The sequence below is a fragment of the Trichechus manatus genome, unplaced genomic scaffold (genome assembly GCF_000243295.1).
Source record: "Trichechus manatus latirostris isolate Lorelei unplaced genomic scaffold, TriManLat1.0 scaffold00036, whole genome shotgun sequence".
In the NCBI taxonomy this organism is placed as follows: Eukaryota; Metazoa; Chordata; class Mammalia; order Sirenia; family Trichechidae; genus Trichechus; species Trichechus manatus.
In genome coordinates this window covers 8,637,687-8,662,617 of record NW_004443972.1, presented here as the reverse complement: position 1 = coordinate 8,662,617, position 24,931 = coordinate 8,637,687, and positions in this window count along the sequence as shown.

Below are 24,931 nucleotides of genomic sequence, written 5' to 3'. Positions count from 1 at the left end.
GAGAGAAGCAAGCAGAAAGGAGAGGGACCTCATTACCACAAAGAAAGAAGAGCCAGGAGCTGAACATGTCCTTTGGCCCTGGGGTACCTGTGCTAAGAAGCTCCTGGACGAGGAGACGTTTGATGACAAGGACCTTCCCGCAGAGCCAACAGAGAGAGAAAGACTTCCCCTGGAGCTGGCATCTTAAATTTGGACTTCTAGCCTCCTAGATTGTGAGAGAATAAACTTCTGTTTGTTAAAGCCATCCACTTGTGGTATTTCTGTTATAGCAGCATTAGATAACTAAGACAGTGTCTCATAATGTTAATAAGGTGGCAATATTGCTGTCATGTTTTATTGCCAACTTTAACAGAAATGCTTCTAGTGTTTCATCTGGCTTTAAAAAGAGATCACTGTAGGAAAATTTCCATCTATTCTTATTTTACTGAGTTTTTAAATGGCTTTTTAAAAATCAAGAATACATACTAAGTTTTATCAATCTTTCTAAGCATTGTGCTCAATCATTCTGGAATAATTTCATTTTTGATGCATCTTTTTTATATAACATATAATTAAATTATTTTGTTATCAATTTGAGTGCTTTTTTCTTATCTTTATTATAAATAAATTTGTTTTTAATGTTATCATTTTATATTTTCAGTTTTTAATCGTTCCCTTTTTTCTATCATTTGGTACATGGTCTATATTATCCCTTCTGAGTGTGATTTTTCCCCATCAAATTACATAGAAGATTTATAGTCTGCTCTTAATTTTCTGATGGATACTGTTAAAACTTCAAACCATATAAGTAAACATTTATTTCTTAATTTATCAACCCTGGAAAATTTCTTTAAACATACAGTTATAAAATAGGAAAATATAGTTTTATATTGTCTCCTCTTTTCTTTCCTCCACCCCCCCACCTCAGTTTGTTGTATCAGCATTTTATATTTTTGTCTAGATTTATGCCACTTATATTTCTTATGGCTCCAAAATGTTATTAAATTTTTTAGTCTTATATCCAATTTTAATGTTCTTTCATCTGGCTTCTTCATTCCTGAGACACTGATTTTGATTTGCCTCTTTGTTGGCTGTATTTTGTAATCAAGTTGTTTTGTTTTTCAAGGACTCATGGGTCTATAAACCTGAGTTTTGCATGCTTGAGAATATATTTGTTCTTAGCTAAGTCAGAGCAGGAGCAATTAGCAAAAGGGGTATTCAAAGATTCCCTATTGCTCCTAGCTTATAAAATGATTGTGTGTACAATTTATTCTTAGAAGAACAGTCAGGAGACAGATTTGAGGGAAAAAATAGTAAGATAAGTTTTGAACGTATTTATTTTTACCTGTAACACCTAGTCAATATGTCAATAGGAAATAGAGGTCTGTAGTTCAGGAGAAAGATCAGAGCTGGAAGGTAAAGTTATTAGAATTGTTAGCAATAGAGAATAATTGAATATATTAGAAAAAATAAGATCACCAAAAAAGAAAATATAGGTAATTGATAGATTTCTGTGTGATATGATAATATAATACAAGTGGAAGAGAGATCATTTTAGCAAGAAATATATTAGAAAACACAGAGGTAGGAGCCAGGAGAGCTCAGTGTTGTGGAAGTAGAGGAAAATGTTTCAAAATGCAAAATATTGTCATCCTGTGTGTATGTATACAGTGAGTCTAATAGTAAGTCTTAGAGTTTTTAGTCAGAAGGTAACCACCATTAGTTATCTTTAATCATTGCTATGGGCAAAAATCAGATTGTAATGGTGATAAATATCCAGTAACTGTTTGTGCATGTGTATGCATGTGTGTACTGTAAGAGAGAAAGAGAATCTGAGAGTGAAAATTGAAATATATAAACATCAGGGAAAATTTTTCTACATCCATTGGACTTTTAGATTCTAGAGAATTACTAAATAAAAGGGTAAACTGAAAGCCTAGTTTGGCTGTATAAAATTAATATTATTTACCCTCATTAATGTAAACTGCTGGTCATTAATGGATAATTTCCAAGTGTAGAATCAATAACTATGTCAATATGGGTCAGATTATTTTGTTGTAAATTATTTAGTTAAAACTAAACATTTTCACGAAGCCTCAGACTTCACTGACTTGGGATCATTAATCTCTGTACAATTATTATTTTTTTAAATAGAACAGTTACTAGCTCCATAGAAATTTCTTATTGCACAAGAGAATAGGTGGTTTATCAAATCCAGTTATCATATTTTATGTTGCATTCTGGTGTAAACATTTGGTATAGAGCATTGCATATTAAAGTATTGATACATGATTTAAAAAAAAATTGGTGTGAGGATAAAAGGTATGAATCCTCTAATCTCTTCGTTACTACTTGCCAACAACCTCTCTACCTTACCCCACACCCCACTTCACTTCTCCCAAGGGCAGATTATCCAATAGGAAAGGTAAGCACGATGCTTACCTTGCTTACCAGATCATCTGTAACAAATAATTTCACATTTTCTCACCACATCAAAGATTCTGCTTCTAGGCTGGTGTCTGTCTCTCTCCCAACCCCACAGCACATTCCTGCAGAATGTCATTGCAAGAAACCACTCAGACCTTACAATTAAAATTCAAAGGATTTATTCAGCATTAAAGATTCATTTGAATGTGGAATCACCAGCTCACACAAGTGAAAACTAGCGAGTCCAGCAAGAGAGTCTCAAGCAAGGATGGATATTGGGCTAAAAGAGGAAGTTACAACAAAAATCATCGATTGGCTAGTCTTTGATTAAGATCATACAAGGGAAGGTTAAACGAAGAGGGGAACAGGCTTCCATTGGATACATGTGCACAGATAGGCTACAAGGATTGGTTACAGAGGTTAATGGCAGAAGTTCCTGCAGGCACAGAGATTATAATCACAGTCACAAGATGCTTATAACACATACTTTCCAGAATAGATCATAAAAGTGTCTTGCTTGATGTAAAACATTTCTTGGGGAGATCTATAATGGGGCTTGCAATAAGCATTGGTGCCAAGATCTCCTCTTTAGGTACATTCTTTCCACATTCCAACTTGATCATAGAGAAAATATTTCCTTAACTACCCATGGTTGCTAGCCAGATAAGGGGCCTAAAGGTAAGGCATTACTAACTTCAGTGTTAATTCTGTTGAATACAGCAGAAGCATGGATTTAGTTCAGCCATTTTACTTTAGTCAAAGGTTCAGAAAAATTTCTCTCTTACAAGAATCAAAGCCTCTTTTTGAATTTACAATCCCTGACAGAGATGGATTACCCATTAAGCAAGGTTAAAATGGGCTTACCTGTGCTCACTTACTAATCTGTAGTGAACAATTGTGAAAAGTTTCATCTCAAGCAAAATGTTTTTATGATCTGTTCTGGAAAAGGATGTACTTTTAAAGTTCTTAAAGGCACTTCTGCTTATATCTAAACTAATGCCCCTCTTGTACAATTTAAAGGAGGTTTTTTTGTTTGTTCTGTTGGTTGCTTGGTTCTAAAAAAAACACCAATTTTTTTCTCATTATAATATTTGTAGAGTTACAGATAATTATTTAATCACCTCGTTTTATTTTTCTAACTTCTAGAGAGGCCTAAAGAATAGCAACTGAGCAACTGTTCTTCTAAATTTGATGTTTCTATGTTACTTCTTCCACGCTGCTTACATTAATATTAGATTGAAGCATATGAAATTGCCATTTTTATAGGTCAAGAATGGTCAAATATCAGCAATTTCATGTGATTTGTTAATAAACAGTTGTAATTTAATTGCCATGATCTCTTATCGCAGATTTTTCGACACTTGCTAACCAGCATGCACTCTGCCTCCCTCATTCACAGATTGAAACCAAAACCTAACCCATTCCATGGAGTCCATTCCAACTCATAGCAACCCTATAGGACAGAGTTGAAGTGCTCCCATAGGGTTTCCAAGCTGTAAATCTTTACTGAAGCAAACTGTCACATCTTTCTCAGGTGGAGCATTTGGTGTGTTCGAACCATGGACCTTTTAGTTAGCAGCTGGGTACTTAACCACTGCACCACCAGGGCTCCTCACTCACAGATTAAAGCCTATGAATTCTTGGGATCTCAGTTTAAGAGACCCTTAGTCTTAGAACTCTTTCTTGACCTCTATGCTAAGTTAAATCTCTATTATAGACTCCTGAACATCTCCTTTATAGTCTGTGTCACAGCTGTAATTTTACATTTATGCAGGTGATTATTTGATTAATGCCTTTCCACCCACCAGACTCTAAACAACATGAGAGCAGCTTGCTACTATATGTCCAGTACCTAGTGCCATGTCTGACATAATAGTATGTGGGAAGATGAAATGAATGATCTTAAAAATAAAATATTCATTTTTATATTCAGGTTATTCTGCACTTAGAAATTTATAGCCAGTCAAGTTACAGTACAGCCTCTGAAATGATAGAAGCACCATACACACTCAGATCTCATAGTACTTAGAAAGTGGATGCTTATTTTTCCAGTCTGTTATTCTTATTTTAAGGGGATATATAGATAATCTGACTCATTTGAACAACAGTGATTGAACTGTGGAATCTGTCACCAAAGACAGCACTTCTACAGACATAAATAATTTTAAAAGAGCAACTATATTCTCAGAAATTGAATAATTAAAATGGCAGAAAGTTATTGCTCTAAACATTTTAATTAATTTTTGTTCTTAAAATAAAGGTTTTGATTTATTTTAAATGAGACAAATATATTTCTTTTAGCCAAAAACTTTAAATGGTTTTGGGTACCTGGAGTCACTTGAATTGCTGTGTAACCAGAATTTTACTCATTACTAAGTTATAATCAATTCAAACAGACTACTTTAAAAATGCTCTACTGAGGTGTTTGAACGGTTCAAAATTCAACAACACATGTAACAGAATAATTATTTACATGGATAAATAAAATCCCTTAGAAATTGCTATGTACAATTCTGTATTTACTCCTGAGATGGTCATCAGTGTAGAGCGTTAATCAAGTCAAGTGAAAACTGAATGCAATTAATAACTTAGGAGCTACGAATATTCTCTTGACTGAACACCAACAACAAAAGGCTAATTCCTAATTGCATGGTTATATAAATGAGTCAAAAATGGCCTCTGTGTAACTGGTCTGATGTCATTTACTTCTTCATACAAGCTGAAGCCCTTGGCCCAAAAAGCACACTGGTGCCAAACTCAAATTTGTATACATCCAGTTGTTTTGAAAATAGTCGAAATAAGTCGTTTTTAGCCACTTAGAACTTGCCTGCTTTGCATGCTGCGTGAAACACCTCCTGTAAGGTGTATATTAGCCCCTTCCCTTCTCCTTTTCCCTGAGGTTTTTCATGCTCTCCCCCTTCTGGTGGCTCTCAGTTCAGACCTCCTGCTGTGTGGGACCACCCCCCTAACATGCAGCTGTCAATGCTTCAGCCCCATTAAACAGCTTGTTGTGCAAAGCTTTTTCCTTGATCAGCCCAGAATTCCCTTGAACTCACTACATATGGTAAGCATACAATGCAATCAGAGATATTTTTGCAAATAGATAGGAAATCTCCCAGATACTATAGTGGTTCCCACAGATTAAACTCACAAATACTAAAGGTATATAAAATATGCTCCCTTACATTGCAGGAACTGGAGTCTCTACTCATCCTTTAAGTGATAACTGAAAAGAAGATGCAAAGCTTCTTTCTGGAGTCAGATTTGGGAATAATAAATTCTAAATATTTTCCACTTATAAAGAGATGTCTGAAGGCCAAGGGACCATTATAATTCATGTTTAGTCAACTTAAATGAGAAAGGAAATAAATGTAACCTAAACTATTAAATACTGCATTATGGCCAAAAGAGGGAGAGAAAGGGAATCACAATGATCTCTGAGGGCAAAAGCCAGGTCTTACATGCTTCCAGTATCTTACAAATAGTAAGGCATCAATAAATTTTGTCAAATGATTGAGTTAATCAATGAATGAATGCCTATGGATTTTTTTCTTACACATCAATCCCCACTCTTTTATCAAGCGATCATCCAGAATCTTCCTTCTAAGCATGGACTGCTCAACCTACCAGAGACAGTTTCAAATCCAACAGATTCAACTCTATGAATATTACAGAATAAAACAGGCAAACATGCATACGCACACACGATAATAGTAAGAAAACTTTAGGTACTGATATTGATTTTTGCAAAGAAGTATTAGGCAGGCATTGTTTTCCTTTTGGAGATACTTAAACGTTTTGCAAACTTGTAAAGACAATATAAAATAAAAAAAGACAAAAGAAAAATGAACAGCTCAGTATTTGGCAATAGAAGTAGCATAAAGGAAAAATGGAAGAGACGAAAAAAGGTCAAAGATACTGTCGCAGAACACACTAGTGACTGAACAAATGACGTTAAGTCGAAAGGGATTATTGTAAAATTTAGATGCCAGTCTAGAGAAGGAGTTCTTTTTCTACATATTTAGTAATCCAATGCACATTTATTGGATTTATTAAAGATTACAACCAAGAAAACCCAATGGAGTTCTACTCTGTAACACACTTGGATTTAGGCCTTGAAAAATTAATGGGAATTTTACATATGAACATCATTATCCAATAGTTCAGGGCAAAGATAACCAAAATAATTCCTTTATAAGCAATCAAGCATGTATCTATCCAGGGATGACTAGAGTACATCCTGCTGCTTCACTGATGTTACTACTACAATGGACATTGTTACTATGAATTCTTCCGTTAATAGTAATGCCTATGCCAAAAGTTGTTTCTCTTTAAGCAATTGTCACAAAAGTCTATATAATAAATTCAACTTAAAAAGTCATTTTTATTGAAGTTTTACCCCCCTACAGGATCCAGCAAAAAGAACCTTGCCCCTATGTTCACAAGTTTTCATGCCCTTCTCTATTTTTTCTTTTCTAAATCATGGTCTCTTCTGTTCTGTCTCAATTTTCCTGCATTAGTGTTCACTTAAGTGTAGACTTTTCTAGCAAAAATGTGCTTCCCATACTGCATTGTCTAGGGTCTCTTACCTGGTGCTTAAGTGGAGGGTCTGGAGTTCTCAGCTAAAAGTGAGCTTCCGGGTGTGACTATTGATTATTCACTCAGTTCTCCAAAGAGCTGGAAACAAGATGGTGTGGCTTATAGTTTTCTTGTCAAATAGATTTTTTTGAAAAATCTTCAAGTTTTGTTTTCTTTTTCTTGTCAAATGTTTTCTTTGTGTGTGATGTTGACTGCTTTAGAAATTGCTCTAGAGCTATGAATTTTTTTACAGAATGAAGTAACTTACCAAGAACTCAAGCGCATAAAAGATGCCCTTATTTTGCAGAAAACCCTTAGGACCCACATAAGTGGTGCATTTTACCCCCTACGCTGTGTTGTGTGTAAGTATAATACTTAATTTCTCTGAGGAGAGAAGAAAATAGCAAAAATTAAATGTGAGCATCTGAGCGAAACTAAAACTCATGGGAGGTTTCCCTGGGTGTTCTAGAGGGGGTGCCTTTTCTATCTAGTGAAATCACCAACGAGGAAGTAGAACACAATTTGTCATATTGAAGCCAATTGATTACATAACACCCTATATAAAATAAGTATGGAAACATTTGTGCCATTCTACCCTTTTTTCGAGTTACACTTAACCATTTTTGTACTATGCTTTATAGGTCATTTTAATATGTGTTCATTTTATAAATTAAAAATAAAAAAAAAATTATTCAAAATAACCACAATCAGAACATCGTTTTCCTTCCTCAAAACGTTCCTCTGAAAGACATATGAATTTCTCTATCTGATTGACCTCACTTCTAAAGCTGGCCTAACAATAGATTTCATAACCATCTTAACTGTAAATAAAAAACCCATAAGAGCTAGAATCCTATATTAGCAAATGAATACTACCTGAGGTGCAGAACGGGGACTCTTTCATGCCTGTTTGATTTTTAAGCCAGAAGATTCCTGGGCAAAGCCCTTTTGATGTCTGATGTCGTGGTTAGATCTTCCAATAAATGTGGGGTTCACCACCACTACTCAGGATAGATCTTCATCCCTAGATTGGAGAGAGTGGTACAAAACCATCACCTAATAACAGATATTTTAGATTCTTCCATGTTATTGTTGTTGTTGAGTTGATTCTGACTCATGACAAGCCCACGTGTGCAGAGCAGAACTGCTCAATAGGGTTTTCAAGGCTGCTTTAGGAATCAGGTTGACAGGCTTGTCATCTGAGGTGCCTCTGGGTAGGTTTGAGCTGCCAACTTTTGGCTAGTAGTCAAGCTCTTAAACAGTTTGCACCACCCAGATTTCCTATACTATGAGCTAAAACTTCAGGGGAAGCTGCAGTTTCCCTGCTTCCCACTCAGTATAAGCCTGTATGCCTAGGGGACACCAGGAGAAACTAGAACCATTGCAAGATTAAAGTTATTACTTGAGATCACTAAACTTTATAAACCAGATAACAAGCCCAAACAAAAAGTCTTGTGCTCAGTGTCTAATTGTCACGTTAGCCATGAAAACTATATTATATAAGTGCTCACAGCAGTTATGTCTTTTTTATGATCCCCTGTGAAACTCCTTTGTAAATTGCAGGTGATTCTTAACAATCCCAGGAGTGATGCCAATGTGTTTCACACAGTTGACTGATTTTAGCATTTGTGAGCAGCTTAACTCCATAAACTGTTGCTAACATTGCTACAGACCACACAACATCCACTCTGCTCAGCCAGCCTGCAATTCCTGAACTTCTACCCTACTAGTGAAACTGCTTCTCATGTTCTGAGATGAAATCACAATCAACCTACAGTTTTTGTTCTCATTTTGTGTCTTTCATGCTTTAGGCAGTTAACGCTATTGGCTTTGTGCCTTCAGAATCTTAAGCTCTTTATTTCTACCACTTGACAGGTCTACAGTCAAGGTCACTGCCATTCAGTCTTCTTGTGCACTTCATTTTCCCTTGTGAATTTTCAGCATGGAGAAGAGGTGTGACTTACAAAGTGATAAATCAATTTCACTCGGGGTAATTTGACTTTCCCATGGTCTAACGATATCAACTGTCCTAGGCTGGTATTACAATGGCTCTGTGCCAAATATGTTGTCTTACTCTGGGTATTGCAGTTTATGAATTTAAGTTTTAGGTCATATAGAGAAATAAGATGTAAGATTAAAACTACTTTGACATATGCTTTTTCCATATGATAAAATTAAAACATAACAAATTCCAACACAAAAGCAAAAATGCTTTATTGACTTAGTCATAGACCTAAGCTTGAAGCTTTATCTCAAGCATCAACATCAAAAATCACTTATCACATATATCTGTGTGGTGTTAACTGTGAAAAAGGAACCATTTAAGGTCAAGTTTCTTTAGGAACTTAGAGTTTAAGACATTAAAAAGTATTCTAAAGATACAATAATGCTTGGAAAATAATAGTGTGTGTGCAAAATTATATATAAATATATGCACAGACATTTTGATTACAAATGTCTTGAATAAAAGGGTTTTTTTCTATGTGCTTATTATCAGTACATATGTGTATGTTTATACATCCATACACACATACAAAGAGAGATGAATTGTCACACTGTTTAGAGTATAGAGAATTCAGTTAATATGCATTTGTTGAACATAAGTAAAAGTATCCTATCAGACATAGGCTCAAAATATTTTATATTTATCTTTAAAGCATTTTATGGCTTATTTTAAAAATATTTTGTCTAGTATAAGGACAGAGCCTTTTATGAAAGAAATTTTGTGTCTGAAATCATTAGTGGCCTAAAGCCACTAGTCCATTTTTGTTCAAAATCATTAAAAAATATGAGTATCACATATCTATATATATAGAGAGAGAGACTGCAGTAACCAATAATAAAAATTGAGAAAGGGGTTACTGAAAAAGCAAGCTCTTTGATTTTTTGTTGGAAAAACAGACACAATGGTTTTTATATTTAAGGGCATAATAATGATACTTAGATTATTTTTTCCACTTCTGATAAAGGAAGCAGCTAGACTGCAAGCTAGAAAGGCAAACTAAGGCTATTCTTTTAATTGACCGGAAGAACAGTGATAAGGGAATAGACTGCCTGTGTCTGAGAAGGAAAAGATATTTGGCTTCTAAAAGATAAGCAATCCAGCAATGTTTTGACACCAGTAGCTCTGAAATTTTAAGACACATTGGTAGCAAAGATTTTTTTTTAATTGCATTCTAAAATTTAGGAAATCAAAAAAAAAAAAAATTTAAGTAACAAGGAGAAAAATAATGGCTTGTATCATCAACATTTCTTTCTTTTGAAAATTCTTTTTAAAATGTTATATCAAAAGACATCATTGCAATGCAATGAGGAAAAGATAGCCTCTTTAATAAATAGTTCTGTTCCAATTAGGTATCCATATTTGGGGAAAAAGTATCTTGAACTACTACCTCATACCATATAAAAAATCAATTCCACATAGTTTTCAGATTTAAATGTAAAAGGTAAAGCAATGAAACAATCAGAGGAAAACAGGGAACATCTTTGTAACTTTGGAGAAGGCAAAGATTTCCTAAAGAGGACATAAATAGCACCAGAAATGAAAGAAATTCTTTGATAAATTTAACTACGTTAAAATTAATGACTTCTGCTTATAAAAAATACATTAATAGATTAAAACAGCAATGCCACATACATTCAACAAAGGATTCATATCAAATTATATATTCATTTCAATCAAGTCGATTTCAACTCATAGCAACCCTACAGGACAGAGTAGAACTTCCCCATAGGGTTTCTAATGCAGTAATCTTTACAGAAACAGACTGCCACATCATTCTCCCACAGAGTGGGCTAGTAGGTTTGAACTTTTGGTCAGCAGCCAAGCACATAACCACTGCACCAGCAGGGCTCCTTGTCAAATCACATAAAGAACTCAAATTCAATAAAAAATGATGGGCAACTAACAAAAAAATAAACCAATGACTTGAGCAAACCATTCAAAAAAGAGTATATCCAACTATCCAGTAAATACATAAAAAGTTGCTTAGCTTAATCAGTTATCAGAGAAATGAATGTTAAAACCCAAAGTGATATCAGTACATAGACACCAGAGTGCCTAAAATCATAATAATGGAAAATAACAAGTGTTAGTGAGGATACAGATTAACTCAAACTCTCTAATACAGTGTATGGGATTAGAAAACTATTTGGCATCTTCTACTAAAATTGTCAGTCTGTCAGTTTGTCATACTGTGGGGGCTTGCATGTTGCTGTGATGCCGGAAGCTATGCCACTGGTATTTCAAATACCAGCAGGGTCACCCATGGCAGACAGGTTTCAGCTGAGCTCCCAGAATAAGGCAGACTAGGAAGAAGGACCTGGCAGTCTACTTCTGAAAAGAATTAGCCAGTGAAGACTATGAATAGCAGCAGAACATTGTCTGATATAGTGCCGGAAGATGAGCCCCTCAGGTTGGAAGGCACTTAAAACACAACTGGGGAAGAGCTGCCTCCTCAAAGTAGAGTCGGCTTTAATAACTTGGATGGAGTCAAGCTTTTGAGACCTTCATTTGCTGATGTGGCAGACTCAAAATGACAAGAAACAGCTGCAAACATCCATTAATAATCAGAACATAGAAGGTGTGAAGTATGAATCTAGGAAAATTGGAATCATCAAAAATGAAATGGAACACATAAACATCAGTATCCTAGGCATTAGTGAGCTGAAATGGACTAGTATTGGCCATTTTGAATCAGACAATCATATGGTCTACCATACCAGGAATGACAACTTGAAGAGGAATGACATTGCATTCATCCTCAAAAAGAACATTTTAAAATCTATCCTAAAGCACAATGTTGGCAGTGCTAGGATAATATCTATATGCTCACACGGAAGACCAGTTAATATGACTATTATTCAAACTTACCCACCAACCACTAAGGCCAAAGATGAAGAAATTGAAGATTTTTACCAACTTCTGCAGTCTTAGATTGATTGAACACACAATCAGGATGCATTGATAATTACTGATGATTGGAATACGAAAGTTGGAAACAAAGAAGAAGGATCCGTAGTTGGAAAATTTGGCCTTGGTGATAGAAACGATGCTAGAGATCCCATGATAGATTTTTGCAACACCAACAACTTCCTCATTGCAAGTACCTTTTTTCAACAACATAAATGGTGACTGTACACTTGGACCTGTCTGTATGTGATACATAGGAATCAAATAGACTACATCTGTGGAAAGAGACAATGGAAAAGCTCAGTATCATCAGTCGAAGAAGGCCAGGGGCCAACTGTGGAACAGACCATCAATTGCTTATATGCAAGTTGAAGGTGAAGTTGAAGCAAATTAGCACATGTCCACAAGAGCCAAAGTATGACCTTGAGCACATCCCACCTGAATTTAGAGACCATCTCAAGAATAGATTTGATGCATTGAACACTGATCACTGAAGACCCGATAAGTTGTGGAATGACATCAAGGACATCATACATGAAGAAAGCAAGAGCTCATTAAAAAGATAGGAAAGAAAGAAAAGACCAAAATGGATGTCAGAAGAAATTCTGAAACTTGATCCTGAATGTTGAGTAGCTAACACAAATGGAAGAAATGATGAAGTAAAAGAGCTGAACAGAAGATTTCAAAGGGCAGCTCAAGAAGACAAAGTAAAGTATTATGATGACATGTGTAAAAACCTGCAGTTACAAAACCAAAAGGGAAGAACACACTCAGCATTTCTCAAGCTGAAAGAACTGAAGAAAACATTCAAGCCTCGAGTTCCAACACTGAAGGATTCTATGGGGAAAATATTAAATGACGCATGAAGCATCAAAAGAAGATTGAAGAAATACACAAAGCCACTATACCAAAAAGAATTGGTTGACATTCAGCCATTTCAGGAAGTAGCATATGATCAGGAACCAATGGTACTGAAGGAAGAGGTCCAAGCTGCACTAAAGGCACTGGCAAAAAACAAGGCTCCAGGAATTGAGGAAATAACAATTGAGATGTTTCAAGAAACGGATGCAGCACTGGAAGTGCTCATTAGTCTATGACAAGAAATTTGGAAGACAGCTACCTGGCCAACTCTCTTAGGCTGGGTTCTCTAGAGAAGCAAAACCAGTAAAAGTGTATAAATAGATATATATAGAGAGATTTATATCAAGGCTTACAAGGTTGAAGAGGCTGGAACGTCCCAAGTCCGTGACTCAGGATAGAGACTTGTCCTGATTTCTGTAGCCGCACCTAGCCACAGGAGCTGGCGAACCCAAGATCAGCAGGTCAGAGAGCAGGGCTCTTGCTCACAGGCTGCAAAGATCAATGAATCCCAAGACTGGCAGGCAAGACTGCAGGTAAACTGCTAGATCAAGTCCCAAGAACCGGATGTCAGATGAACAGGAGTCAGCTGCAGGATCCAGAGCAAACAAATGTCCACAAGCCTTGCCAGGATGTCCGCTTATATTCAATGCAGGCCATGTGCCCAAGGAAATTCCCTTTCAACTGATTGGCTACTCACAGCACATTCCATCATGGAGGTGATCACATTATATCAAATCTCATCATGGAAGTGATCACAATATTATATGAATGCCAAACCATTGAGAATCATGGCCCAGCCAAATTGACACACAACCTTAACCATCACATTAACTGACTGGAAGAGATCCATATTTATGCCTATTCCAAAAAAGGTGATCCAACAGAATGCAGAAATTATCAAAAAATATTAATATCACACACAAGTAAAATTTTGCTGAAGATCATTCAAAAGGAGCTGCAGCAGTACATCAATGGGGGAACTTCCAGATATTCAAGCCAGATTCAGAACAGGATGTGGAACCAGGGGTATCATTGCTGATATCAGATGAATCCTGGCTTAAAGCAGAGAATACCAGAAAGATGTTTATCTGTGTTTTATTGACTATGCAAAGGCATCCAACTGTGTGGATCATAACATATTATGGATAACACTGTGAAGAATGGGAATTCCATAACACTTAATTGTGCTCATAAGGAACCTGTACATTGATCAAGAGGCAGTCATTTGAATAGAACGAGGGGAGACTGTGTGGTTTAAAGTCAGGAAAGGTGTGTGTCAGGGTTGTATCATTTCACCATACTTATTTCATTTGTATGGTGAGCAAATAATCTGAGAAGCTGGACTATATGAAGAAGAATGGGGCAACAGGATTGGAAGAAGACTCATTAACAACCTGCGTTATACAGATGACACAACCTTGCTTGCTGAAAGTGAAGAGGACTTGAAGCACTTACTGATGAAGATCAAAGACCATGGCCTTTAGTATGGATTACACCACAACATAAAGAAAACAAAAATCCTCACAACTGGACCCATAAGCAACATCATGATAAACGGAGAAAAGATTGAAGTTGTCAAAGATTTCATTTTACTTGGAACCACAATCAACACCCATGGAAGCAGCAGTCAAGAAATCAAACGACATTTTGCATTGAGCAAATCTGTTGCAAAAGACCTCTTTAAAGTGTTGGAAAGCAAAGATGTCACCTTGAAGACTAAGGTGCGCCTGACCCAAGCCATGGTGTTTTCAGTCGCTTCATATGCATGCAAAAGCTGGACAATGAATAAGGAAGACCAAAGAAGAACTGATGCCTTTGAATTGTGGAGATGGATTGATACAGTGACTGCAACAATGGGTTCAAGCATAACAATGATTGTGAAGATGGTGCAGGACCGGGCAGTGTTTCCTTCTGTTGTACACAGGGTTGCTATGAGTTGGAAGGGACTCGATGACACCTAACAACTACAACTAAAATTGAACGTAGCCTAATCTATGGCCCATCAATTCCACTCCACCCAACAGAAATATATACAATACGTTTTCCAAAAGACTATTCACAATATCCCAAAGCTAAAAACTACCCAAATGTTCATCGGAATAAATGAATTGTAGCATTTTCACCAAATGAAATACTACATAATAATGAAAATGAATGAGCAGCAAACTTCTTTCAATACAGGTGAATTTTAAAACATAATGTTGAAGAAAAAATTTAAGCTTAAAGGAATACATACTGTATTATTTTCTATCTGTCCGTCTGTCTGTCTATCTCACAACAAAGTTAATTCATAATTTAATTAATTTATGATACAAATTAGGATAGTTGTAACTTTGGGATGGGGGTGGGCATTTTACTGACTATTTTCTGGGGGCTAGTATTTTTTTTTAATTGTACTTTAGTTGAAGGTTTACAGAACAAACATGAAACAATTAGTACACATATTGTTTTGTGACATTGGTTACCAACTCCACAACCTGTCAACACACTCTGTTCTCAACCTTGGGTTCCCTATTATCAGCTTTCCTGTCCGCTGCTGCCTTCTAGTCCTTGCCCATGTGCTAGCATGCCCCTTTAGTCTCATTTTGTTTTATGGGCCTGTCTAATATTTAGCTGAAGGGTGAACCTCAGGAGTGACTTCATTACTGAGCTAAAAGGGTGTCTGGGGGCCATACTTTCGGGGTTTCTCCAGTCTCTGTCAGGCCAGTAAGTCTGGTGTTTTTTTGCAAGTTAGAATTTTGTTCTACATTTTTCTCCAGCTCTGTCCAGGACCCTCTATTGTGATCCCTGTCAGAGCAGTAGTTGGTGATAGCTGAGCACCGTCTAGTTGTACTGGACTCAGTCTGGTGGAAGCTGTGGTAGTTGTGGTCCATTAGTCCTTCGGACTAATCTTTCCCCTGTGTCTTTGGTTTTCTTCATGCTCCCTTGCTCTTTACGGGGTGAGACCAGTGGAGTATCCTAGATGGCCACTCACAGGCTTGTAAGACCCCAGATGCTACTCACCAAAGTAGAATGTAGAACATATTCTTTATAAACTATGTTATGCCAATTGAGCTAGATGTTCCCCTATTCCGTGGTCCCCACAGCCCTCAGCCTAGTAATTCAGTCCTTCAGGGAGTTTGGATGTGTCTATGGAGCTTCCATGACCTTGCCTTGCGTTGTGCTTGAGGGGCCAAGTATTTTTAGTATTGCTTTTTTATTTTTAATTTGAGCTCTACTTAAATGGGTACGTTTAGTTTTTGGAAATTTGTTGAGCTGTACACATGTGCACTTTTATGCATATATATATAATAATCCAATTAGTAGAAAAAATGTCATCTCTAAACAAACATTATTAGTAATGGTATCTTTATTCAGTGAGGTATAAAAAAATTCTCTGTGGTGGAAAAGGCATGTAAATTTAAAAAAAAGAAAAGAAAAAACATATGTTCTCTTACAGTCTAAGAAACAGTACCACATGATGGCCATATATGTAAGTAACAGTCCTAAATTTTCTAATAGTAACAAAATTCCGATAAAATATTCAAATTTCAATATAGGAAATAGCAAATACAAAGAAGCAAATAATGATACTTTGGTCTCATGACATAAGATAACCTATTCTTAACATTCAAAATATAAAATCAAACAAAGTTTCCATTTCTAATAGCAACCCCAGAGTTAGGGGCTCAGGGCCAATGTATGGTTTGAGAAATTCTTTCAATAAAGCTAAAAATGTAAATCACAGAAATCACCTGACAAGAACAAAGTAACAGATGCATGAAGGAAAGCTAAAGCATTCTCTGCCCTGCATCTCACAGAAGCTTGAACCAAATGATAATGAAGCTCAACCTATACGCTCAGACCTGCTACCAATTCTAGAATCAAATATCTAGAGAGATTTTTTAAAGAATCCTATCCAGGAATTCAGTGGTTTGGTAATGTCAATCCTACTGCTCCTAATATTTCTCTAGACTAGAAACCTGTTTTAACAATCTTCTTCCTTGTTAAACAATTCTTGCCTAATAACCCAGTTCCTCTTGCTTAGTTTCTGTTTTGAGTCATCTGTTCAAAGTATCCTGCTTGGATATCCTGCCTCCTATTCAAGCACTTTCTAAACAGGAGGCTTACTGTGCGTCTCCCAATTTTCCCATGTATCGTACTCTGTGAGATTCTTACTGCATTTGCTTGGCACTGATACCCTCTGTCCCTGGACAATGACCTACATGTCTTTACCTAAGCTTTTCTGAAACCATTCTCTGCTTGCAAGCCAAGAAATTCACCTATCACTCACTCCTCACCAACCAGACCTCCCTAGCCCTGTATGGTCTCCTTCCACCAGGGCTACTTCACAGACTTCTTTTTCAACCACCTTACCTCACCTGGGACAATGTCTTGTCAAAGACAAAAATTAGTAACAGACATCTTACTTTGATTTTAAGTTTTTTTTCTTACCAACCAAAAAAATTAACCTTAAAAATTCCTGACTCAAAATTAATCCTTTTATGAGAATCGACTCGATGGCAACTTTTTTTTTTAATGGCTTCACTGGCCTGTTTTTCTCACCCAAAGTTGCCAATTGACTTTTCTTTTCTATTTGAAGAGCGGTCAATAGCAAAATTATTAGCAGCCAGGCCAGAGATCACCTAGTAGTATCAGTTAATCTTGGTAAAAGGAGGAGGGCATAATTCAGTCAATCATGTTATGATTAGCCAATGGTTGATCTTCTGTTCTTCTCCCTCCTATTCTCTTTATAAGCCTCATTGTAACTAGCCTACTTCAAGCCATTGGCTTTTTTCAATCAGAGTGGTCTGCTTCTATGCATATACAATAACTGCTCAGAATAAACCTTGTGTTTCAATTTCTTTAAGTTTTTATTTATTTATTTTTAACAATCCTAATGACTACCTAAGGAGATCAGGTAGTCATGGAGCCCTGGTGGCGCAGTGGTTAAGAACTCAGCTGCTAACAAAAGGTTGGCTGTTTGAATCCACCAGCTGCTCTTTGGAAACCCTATGGGGCAGTTATACTCTGTCCTAGTGGGTCTCTATGAGTCGGAATCAACTTGATAGCAATAGGTTTAAGGTGCCATAGGCCTGACACACATTATGCACCTGCCTATCTAGAGTCCTTCTCACTGATGATTGCTGAGATGCATTACAACCTTGGTGGATCTTTTTCACCTCTGACTCACAATTATCTCAATCTGGTCCTTTAGACAACTCCAGTGAAAAGGTAGCAGAAGTTAAGGTTGAAATATGTTTATTTTTGTCTCATTCAGTTATGTTTCTGATGCAACAAGAGGCAAAAAACAGCCATATTGCCCATAGTTGATAAAGTTTACCAAGTCCTGGTTCTACCTGGGCACACATCAGAGCACTGAGGTGGAATAAAGAGACAGCTGAGAAAAGCAAAGGAAGAGGCAAGAAACAATGAGTGCAAGATAAAAGGGAAAAAACTCACATATCAGAGAAGTTTGTGTTCTAGTGTTTCCCGTTCATATCTTATTTTTAAGTCTCCTTTGTATAACATGTTTCCACTTTCTCCACTATTGGCTTATTCTGGCTGTGGCAAATTTAATCAGTCAATGAGGATTCATTCATCTTTGCATTAAAATTTTTTATAACTATGAAGATCAAGCTTTGGTAATCATAGATCTTGACTCATCCCTGCCTCTAACCATGTGATCTTGAAAATATCACTAACCCTAGGCTGCAGTTTCCTCCTTTAGTTTGTATTACATCAAAAGTTGTCTATATTTTGGGAAATAAAATTCCTTTTTATTTCCTTAAGTTATAAGATTCATGAGACAATGAGGGTATTATCTCTTGACTTAGCTGGAATGAAGTGAAGACCAGAGGGCTCACTGCCAGAACCATGGTGAATAATCCTTGTTCCAGAACCAGAGAAACCTGAGTTTAAATCCTTATTTCCCTTTTTACCAGTGATGTGATGTTGGGCAGTTACATATATTCAATTAGCCTCACTTTCTTCATCTATGAAATGAGGATAATAATAGAGCTGACTCCATTTGTTGTTATGAGGGTTATATAAAATAATGTACCATGATACATAGCATATAAAAGGCACTCAGTAAATATTGACCACTCTAAATATGTACTTTGAGATGTACTGGTCAATGAAGAAGTACTTTAGGGTAATAGAAAGAACTGTGAACTACATATAAACCAGGACAACTTTCGGCCACTTCCCACTGTGATGCCTTGAATGAGTGACTTAACCTGACACTTCATGTATGAAATGAGATTAGAATAGGTGATTTTAAAGGTATCTTCTAATTCTAACATTCTACAATTATCTTACCTCTTACTAAGAAAAAAAATGTCTTAAAATATTTGTGGGATCAAGTGGCTGAGTTTTGCCATATTTCAGCTCAGCACCAAGACTTATCATAAAGAACTCCAGGGTTCAATGTTATAATGAAACACATATTTTTCAAATAAAGAATTCTGTTTTACAATATTATTTACCATCATTTTTGAATTTGTTATTTATCATGCTTTTCTTTCTGCCAGGTTTATTCAATACTTTTGTCTAAAATAATGCTGTACCAGATGTATAGCTTTACTACCTTTGATAATATATAACTAAGGGGCATAAAAAGATAGAAATATGACTATATTAAAAGCAACAGTAGGATACATGAAGTTGCACATATTTACTATATATATTTTACCTACCACTCTGTATTTTGAATTTGTATTTCCTTTTCTTTTTTTCTGTAAAATAATAAACCATAAAGAGGGAAATTTTCATTGTAACCCATGAGGGAATTGAACATCAAATAACTTCAGATTAAATTATCTGTGTGCATATGTATATGTGTGTGAGTGTGCACATGCACACTTGGGTATGTATATAGAAATATAAATGTATGGCCTTTTCAATACACATACACACATAACACTTTAAGGCACTAAGTTGTGCTTCCAAATAATCTGGAAGCAAAGTAACATTACACTCTAGATCCACCAACCATTAAGAAAAAAATCCACCTAGTAATAAATGTTAAGTCTAAAAGTGTAATATCATTTTCTAATGTATTTAGAAAGCAGTCTCTGGATTTGATAGGTTCAGCACTTACTGAAATCATATAGTCAAAGCACCTGCCTTGGTGAGTTTCCCTTCCTCCTCTCTCCTTTCCCTTCTCTACTCCCATCAATTTTTCTTTTTATAATGCTGTGTATGTTGGTTTTCTATTGATGCATAACAAATTACTAATAACTTAGTGGACTGAAACAACCCCCAATTATTATCTCACAGTTTTTGTGAGTCAGGACCCCAGATATTGCTTAAATGGGTCCTCTTCTCAGGATTTCAAAGGCTGCAGTCAATGTGTCAGCCAGGCCACATTCTTATCTGGAGGCTCACCTATGTAAAAATCTGTATCTGAGCTCATTCAGATTGTTGAAAGAAGGCATTTCCTTATGTCTGTTTGACAACAGGAGGCCGCCCTCACGTCCTAGAGGCTGATTACAGTTCCCTGCCATGTGGCCCTCTCCATACACAGTTCACAGCCTGGCTGTTTGCTTCTTCAAGGCCAGCAGAAGAATCTCTGACTCCATTTTTCTAAGATAGGCTCTTATACAATGTAAGGTAATCATGGGAGTGACATTCCATCATCTTTGTAATAAAAATAACCTAATCAAGAGAGTGAAATCCCATCACCTTTGCCACATACAAGGGCATGACTCATTGGGAGTCAATTTAGAGTGTGTCTATCACACTGTATGACAGTAATTTGATAAGAATTATTCTTGGAAAAGTATTAATCAGGTTTACCCAAACTACTGATCTTCAGTCTTAGTTCAGACTCCATTGAGATTTTTAAACAACCAGAAACATTAATGCCTTCATCTCCAAAACAAATGTTAATATATTGAGCCCACTTGAACTTTATCTCCACATGGTCATTTAAATATTTACTTCTAGTATTTTCAAATGTTTGATTGAAAAGCACTTGATAAAATATTGATGTCAAAAAACAATGTAATTTTCATAACAATATTACTCTTTGGTAAAATTTGTGTTCTCCTTAATAATCACAATGAAAATATATGTCTACTCTTCTACTTATTTTAAAAACCCAAATAAATAATTTTTTAGTAGTATTCAGAGCAAATGGTGCAGTGGAGAGGATAGGGGGTTGAGAGTCTGGATAGTATGTAATGAAGAAGTTTATCTTACTTGTTGGAATAATAATGCATTATTTATAAGTAAAAGTAATACACAGGACTACTGTTATGGACTGAGTTGTGTCCCCCCAAAATATGCAGCAACATGGCTAGGCCATGATTCCCAGTACTGTGTGGTTTATTTTGTGGTCTGATGTAATTATGCTATGTGTGGTAAATCCTAACCTCTATGATGTTAATGAGGCAGGATTACAGGCAGTTATGGTAATGAGGCAGGACACTATCTACAGGATTAAGTTGTATCTTGAGTGACTCTCTTTTGAGATATAATAGAGATTAAACAAGCAAGCAGAGAGAGGGACCTCCTATCACCAAGAAAGAGCCAGGAGTGGAGCACATTCTTTTGACCCAGGGTCCCTGCACTGAGAAACAACTAGACCCTGGGGGAAGTTGTTGCCAAGACCTTCCCTCTAGAGTTGATGCCCTGAATTCAGACTTCTAGTCTCCTACACTGTGACAGAATAAATTTCTGTTTGTTAAAGCCATCCACTTGTGATATGGCTGTTATAGCAGCACTAGATAACTACCATTCAAGGAGAGGTCATATTGTTACTGTACTTTTTAAATCTTCCAAATCCTCTCATAAAAAACAAGGTAAACAACTAATAGAGTAGAAAGAAAAAAATCCATGAACAATCTGCAGAAACAACTAGTGACAGAGTACCTCCACCAATTTCTGAGAAAATATGTTTGTGGTGTCAATCCACTATCAAGAACATGCGCTGTGCAAGACAAAAACAGTGTAGGGTAGAGAAAGGAAAGCTCTGATGATACTGAGAGCCCAGAACTCATAAATAACCCATAAAATTCACATCCAAAAGGAGAGTACACTCTTTTTGAAATCCTCAGTCAAGCAGATTCAAGAGCAATCCATGCAACTTGGATAAGGGTATACTGACTGCAAACTGAGGGTGAGTTCTAAAAAGCCATGGGATCTTACTAAGGAAAATATCAGAAAGTACTAGTTAAATCCACCCATGAAGGATTTTGGAATTACTGGACAAAATCTCTTTTATGGAAAGATAGAGACCCATGGAGGGAGGAGGGAAAAAAAAAAGACTGTGAAAAGATTGCAAATTGAGTGAGGCAAAATCATAGGAGTAAAGAGAGAAAATGTTCAGATTCTGGGTAGTGGAAGGTAAGAGGTCTCACAGAGGTAGAACTTGGAACTGTGGAAGTGGCTACACAAAGAAGTCATTCTTTAAATACATTTACAACAGAAGAGGCTGCTTTCAAGCAGTGAGGCTACCCTGGTTCACTCCTCACCACGGGAATTTTCTCTTAAAAGTAAAGGAAAACCCACATCATGTAACATTAATAATACAAGTGGATTGTGATCAAACCTTATAGAAAGATACTAAAAGACAAAAGGAAGAAAATTAATTTAGTAACATAAATACAGAAAACTGAAGGTCCACTATAAAGTTTGACTATAAATCAGATGTGAGCAGTAACGCAGCATGTAAAAACAGGAAAATAACAAATATAAACTAAGAAAACTCTGAAGTGATTAATTTAAAGTATAAATTATAAAGAGAAAATCTGAGAAATTAAATTACAAAAGAAAAGAAGAATTTGAAAATAGAGCTTTCAGAACTAAGATTATCAAAAACAAAACAACAATGAAAGTAAAAAAACATACTTATTTTTAAAAAAGAAGGTCAATTAGAATAAAGCTGAGTGACAAGACCACAGAAGGTAAAGTAAGAAAAGCAATGGATAAAAATCAAAGAGAAAATGTGTATATATATATATATATATATACACATACATACATACACACACACACGTATGCATATATATACATACATACATATATATATATATATATATATAGGATTCTAGAAAAATGATAGACATAGAAGACAAGAAAACAAGATATAGTATACATGTAGTAGTGATCCTGAAGAAGGAAAAAATAGACAAGAATAAATACTAAAAATTATACTTCAATGAAACTTTCCTGAAAAATAAAACATTTGAACCTACATATTGCTAGGGTACATTATGTAACTGGGAAAATTCTTAAAGAATAGTTAACACTGAGACAACTTCTAGTAAAACTATTAAACTTAAAGAATTCTTTGGACATCTAGGGGAGAAAAACAAATTATTTATAAGGAAACAGTCAGATTGGTAACAGGCATCAAAAGCAATACTTCATAACATAAGACCAAAACCCATATCAAAGCAGTTGCCATCCAGCTGATCTCGACTCATAGCAACCCTATAGGATGGATTAGAACTGCCCCACAGGGTTTCCAAGGAGCAGCTGGTGGATTCAAACTGCTGACCTTTTGGTTAGCAGCTGAGCTCTTAACCACTGCGCCATCAAGGCTCCTAACATAAGTCAATGAATTATAAATACTTAAGTAAAAAGTGTGAGTTCAGGATTTTAAACTAAACCAGCAAAACTGCATGGGATATGGAAAAAATTGCAGAGTTATGTGAACACACTCCAAGCATTTGATCAGGATAATATGATGGAAGAGATCAGTAGAAAAATCATCCATATGGCAAGAACGCTGAATTTAGAACTTGATAACTTCAAGGTGGAACAGCTCATATATCATGAAGAAGGGGTATTGACAGATCAGGACTTAATGAATTTTGAAGAGGAAAGAAATGCTGAAGAAGAAAGAAATAATGAGGAGTAGGAAGGAGAAACGTAATCAAAAATTTTTACAGTGAAAAGATTACCTGGGGTTTTTTCTAAACTAAATCAGGGGCTTCAGTTGCTTGAAAACATGGACCCAAAGGCTGATCAGTCTGCAAAAGTCAATAGGCAGATTTGGGAAGCAGTGAGATGTTACTGTGAAATATATGATGAAAAAAAGAAAAGGACCATATGAACAACTCTCACTAATTTTTGGACTAGAAATGCTATCCCCATTCCCAGGGATAATCCAGGTGATCCAGAAACTTCCACAAGTGGAGTTATTACCACAACTGACAAAATGCCATTGTTGTCCAACTCTTCTTCATTGTAGGAGTAAATTTTTGTGATTTGTGTATTTTCTTTAATATATATATGCATGTATTAAAATAAATTTTAAGTTTGTATGTAATGTTTCCAACCCCTAAAAACAAATAAAGATCAGCTTTATAAATATACTGAGAATAAAAGGCAAAAATAATGAAAACTAAAAAAAAGAAGTATTTGACTTATGACAGAACCGACTTACAACAGAGTTGTCAGAAGAGAACACTGTCGTAACTGTAACTGAAAAATTCAAAAGAATCAATGAGAATCTATAACAATAAGAGAATTTCATTAAGTGGCAGCATATAAAATTAACATAACCAAGTCAATAGCTTTTGCATTTACAAGCAATACTGACTTAGAAGATATACATGTTGCTGTAAAAAAAAAAATTAGCTTAGTGCACTTCTAAAAATACCTTGCAAGGGGAGGGAGTGGTTGGCAAACAAATACAGAAGGTGCCCATTATTTGCATAAAAATATGGTAATGGAAAAGAGGCTCTATTTATAATAGCAAGATAATAACACTAACAATAATAATGATATCAAGGCATAAACTTTTAAAAGTAAATATGAGGAAAAGTATAAATATTCATAAAAGATGAAAAAAATACTTGACAAATGGAAATGTACACCTAGTTCTTGAGTATGAGTATTCAACTTCATAAAGTTGTCAATTCTAAGTTAATTTTGTAAATGTAATCAATTGCAATAAAAATACCATAATATTCTCTGCAGGAAGACAATTTGATTATAAATTTTGTAAATGGAATAAACAAGTAAATTCAACAAGAGAAAGGCTGAAAAAGAAAGTATGTGGTAGGGGAATTATTATATCTAATATTAAAGCATACTTTGAAACCTCCATATTTAAAACAGCATGGTATTATTTCATAAATAAACTGAAAGATTAATGAAATTGAATATACAAAATTAGTTCAAAAACGTATACAGTTTAGTAATGATAAAAGTGTCATCTCAAATTAGTGGAAGAAA